Consider the following 4,636-nt stretch of genomic DNA (forward strand, 5'->3'; position numbering starts at 1 on the left):
ATATGGAAAATATATACAGGAGAGCAAAATATGATGTATTTTTGTATTTAGTCTTACCGCATACTCTTAATCAAAGGCTATTGAGGTATAGTCACAATCAGAATACTACATTCGAATTTGTTTACATTTTGATGGGCAGCAATCAGTCTCTTCAGAGAAAACTTTGGAATGATTTAAAGTTTACCATTTCATTTGTCTTTCATACATTGGCATGCAACCATATCAAGATAAGTCAAATCGGTAATTCATGTAAAAACAATAAAATAGCTGACTTTAGTTCAGTTATAGCGATAAGCTGTAATTTCAGCAAGTAATGTGCATTGTGTAATATCCATTTTCAGCACTACTTCTGTACTACATGTATGACATTATCCTTATTCAATCGCCAGTAAAGTGAAAAGTTTACCCACAAGTGAGGATTTGTGTTTTATTACAGTGAAATTGTAATGAAAATATTAAGTATACCACACATAGATGAATAAGCAAACATATTAAATCCCTATATATAAATTTTGCTTTAATTAATATGTCATTGTATAAATATTATATTTGCTGACTAGATCTATTTACTGACTGATAAGCTGCACAATAGCTATTACAAGTAAACTTTTTTTTTATGTTAACTCAATAGTGTTTTGATTTTAGGAAAACGCAAATACCTGTACAGCACATCATTTTAAAGGCGTGCCATAGAGGCATGAGTCGGTCTGTGAGCATGATGACTAGTTTTGTTCGAGCGGTACGACACTTTTCTCTGTCGTAAGCCCGACAGTGTCTATGCTCCGCCCAACAAGTTGAAATGTTTGCGAGTTTGTGATGTTGCAAATAACGCCTCAATTTCCTGACATTTCCATTACAAAAAGTGTGCGAATTTTGATTGATGCAAAATCAGTAGCCACACATCATGCCATAAAGGAAGGTAGTGAACAGCGGTGCCACCTGGGTGTCTTTACTGACGTCCTAGGTGGACTCCATAGGCATTTAACCCAGGGAACATGGTATCCAGAAATATCCTGAACCAAATATCTTAGACTTTCAGAAAAGGGCATTCAAGTATCATAGTGTAGTAACTGGGATGTTCTGGAGATGATTAATGACCAAAATCTGTCTAAGAAATTGAAATTGATATGTTTTTCCACTATGTGCGAACGATTATAGTGTCATTATATGTAAGTGACTGTGTTTCATTTACTTCATGTAAATCTATGCGATCAAGATTAAGTATCACTTAGTTTAGATAACCTCACATAAATTGTATGAAGGTTATGTCATACTGTAAAATATGTCATTATAAGAAAACAATAGAATTGTTATGTCCTGAGGTTACCCATTTCAGTATAACGTGTGAAAAATGAGTACCAGTACCGATATGTTTGAAAGCCGACAGCTAACTTATGAAATGTGAGATCACGAATTACTTGGCACTGGATAAGATATTATAGGGTATTGACAACGTCACGCAAATTAGAGAACAGAACCAACATTCTGTTTAGAAATGGTGACGGTTCATGAATGACGTCACACAAAGAGGCCTACGTGGTAAAGTCAGGGGATGGAGAAAAATTTCGTCCATCTAGGGTTTTTATTCTGACCTAACTCAAGCCTCTGCATAAATTGCTGGTCCATCCATACCCCCAAGTTTTGGAAATCAGCCACCCACTCAAGGTCCTGTCCCTGGGCATGCATCCGAATATGTTGAACAGCTGCCTTAGACTTGGCAGTTGAGATCTTCAGACAACGTTATGCCTGCCAACAGTAAAGCCTCTCACAGGTAAAGAGGGTAAGATCATCTACATGGGAGATTAGCCTACACCCCTCTAGAAGCTGAAAATCGAGAAGAGTGAGCGCAAGGGCATTGAATACTCCTGCAAAAGAACCACCTTGTTGTGGCGCGGGGGCTTGAACTCTTTCCTTGGACAAGCCTACTCTGGATCTGGCCAGTCTCTCCGTCCCATTGAGGTGACCTTCCGCTGGCGGGTTCTCTGAGGAGGGATGGCTAAGCGTTCCTAGGTGCTGATCTAGTAGGTGGGGTCGCACCCCCCTCTGGTCCTCCCCCCCCAGGGGGGCTAGCACCTGCCCACGTGTTTTCCGTGCATGGCGCCCGTGTGCTGGGAGACAGGAGTCCTAGAGGTTGAGTGATGCCATGTATGAGTACGCCCTGCGGCTAGCAGCATGCCTCTTTGGTCCTCTATTCCAGCAAGATGGGTGGTCTGATCTCGACTCGGTTAGGTCAATTAGCTGGTCTCTCTTTTGAGCTAGGCTAGGGTCAAGCAGCAACTGTCTTGCAGGCAATCGCATGGTCTTGCGAGTGCCATTAATCCGAGGCAGGGGTTCCGTATATTCTCCCACCACCCCTGTGGCTTCTGAGCATAGTCTCAGTGCACAGCTTCCCTTGTTGGACTCCATGGTGGGTGGGGGCGTGGGAGGATGAATTGAACCGCTCCTCATATGGCATCTTCCCTTAAAAAAACATGACTGACACCCCTGTTGACGAACCCTGCATGAAGAGCCCTTCAAGCTCCTTGGTGATAAAAGTAGAAAGATGGGTAGGGCTCTGGCGTCGGTCCAGAGAAAACCCACCCAAGAACCTCGGGCTGGGCCCTCCAAACCAACCCCAGGCTCTGACAAGTCTCTGGCGTCGGTTCAGACGATGAGTCAAACAAAAAATGGAAGCCAGACAGGACCCTCCAACCCTGTTGGTCCCATTGCCAAAACTCGGCGTCAGTTTGGAGGACAGGCAACAAGCGGCCTAGGCTGGCTACGGACTCAGAGGGCGAGTCTGTAGCCCCAAGTCGGTTCCCCCTAAGCCGGAAGGATTCGACAATGCTTACCAGATGATACGGGCTCTGGAAATCCAGAGACAGTGCCGTCTAACAATTAGAATTGCCAGAATCGTACCAAGGGATCAAGCCACCCTCACCTTCCTGCAGGAAACTGACAAGCTCCTGGATGGGCGGAAGGTGAGCCTGTCGGCCCTGACTCCCGAAGAGAGGAAGTCCAAGATGGTGCTTCTAGGTTTCCCTCTGATGTATGACCTTGAGGTCATCACCGCTCACCTCAAAGTGGTGGGAGCTTCCCGACTCTCGAAAGGAAAGCACCCAACCAGGCAAGTCCTGGTCACTTTGAAGGGAGCCCCAGTTACGTCCTTGGATCTTGGCAATTGGGGCTCCTACAGCCTCAGGACATACATCCCAGACCCGCTCCGATGCTTCACATGCCAGAAGTACGGACACCACCAGGCCATTTGCTCTGGAAAGCCGAAGTGTGGTGTCTGTAGTCAGGCACACAGCACAGAGGTGTGCCTCAAAGCACAGAAAGATGGCAAGCAGGACACCACTGCCAAGTGTCCAAATTGCCATAAAAAGCACCACACCTGGAGCCTTGGATGTACCGTCAGGAAGGAAGAGGCTCTTCGGCGGCAAGAGGTCATTGCAAAACGACCAGACTTTCTTCCCGCCCCTCCAGGCACTTATGTCTGGGGGCAGAACAAAGGGGTAAGAGCTCCCCCCCCCCTCCTAAGAGGAAGGAAGCACCGCCCAAAGCGAAACCACCAACACAAAGGAGATTCCGGCTCTGGTGGACGTTCCAAGACGGAAACAGACCCGGAAGGGGTCTGGGAACACCTCATAGGCTACCCCAAGAGCGGAGAGACCGACTCTGTTTACAGAGAAGGACTTGACACTCCTGCTGACGACAGTCGTCACAGCAGTTGCGACAGCATTGGGGAGGACCAGTGAGGAGATGGAGAAGGCAGTCAAGGTCGCCATGACGGCAATGACTCAGACTGTCACTGCCCTGAAGGAAAGTGACATGAGGCCCAAGGCCTCAACTCCCACTCCAACTTAGGGTGAGACTCCTCTCCCCACAAACCCCCAGGACGAGACTTGTCTCCCCACCCAACCTGCGGCCAAGACCACACTGGCAGAGCCTGCGCCCAAACCCCAAAGGGTGAGGAAACCACAACCATCCAAAGTGAAGGTCAAGGTGACCAGGGGTTCTCCACCTCACAGGAGACCCAGTCCTACTAATGGCTCGACCTGTCCTGACAACATCGACGAGTCAAGTGAGGAAATCACGCTCAATGAGGAACTTGCCAAGGAGTTGTCAGACTCCGAAATGTCTGATGTTACCCACACTGGAGCGTCGGACACTGAGATCATATACCTCGACGTCGCTGGCATATTGGAGTCAGACTAGCACTATGGCTACTAACCTAACCGAAGTGGAACATCAACAGCTTTTCCTTAAGGAACGCTCTTCTCGACGCGATCGTGCGATCTCGGAACATTGATGTTGCCATGCTCCACGAGACTCTGTCCACTTCTCGGGATATTATCCCTTTGTGCTGCCGAGTACACAAGGCACCAGAGGTTTGATTACCCTTGTGAAGTCAACTATCCCCTGCTCCCTGATTGCCGATCCTGTGCAGTGTGGAGATTGATTTGATTTGATATACAGTAGTTTATTTGCAGAACAATTTACATGCCTTGCAAAAAGCCAGGGTAAGATGTCAAGCATCTATCCAAACTGGCTAAGCTTCTATTGCGTAATGGGCTTAGTCAAGCACAAATCTTACATACCTGAGGGGCTGCATTATACTGGTTAACATATTTACATGTTTTACCTAGTCGGTAAA

At 46.9% G+C, this 4,636-nt stretch overlaps 1 pseudogene; it reads left to right on the forward strand.

Moving 5' to 3' along the window:
* Positions 1–2,834: 2,834 nt before the first annotated feature.
* On the forward strand, positions 2,835–4,028 carry LOC147471140 (uncharacterized; annotated as a pseudogene).
* Positions 4,029–4,636: the final 608 nt, after the last annotated feature.

The sequence above is a fragment of the Penaeus japonicus genome, unplaced genomic scaffold (genome assembly GCF_977035675.1).
Source record: "Penaeus japonicus unplaced genomic scaffold, GWHDUDI00000001_assembly GWHDUDI00000010, whole genome shotgun sequence".
In the NCBI taxonomy this organism is placed as follows: domain Eukaryota; kingdom Metazoa; phylum Arthropoda; class Malacostraca; order Decapoda; family Penaeidae; genus Penaeus; species Penaeus japonicus.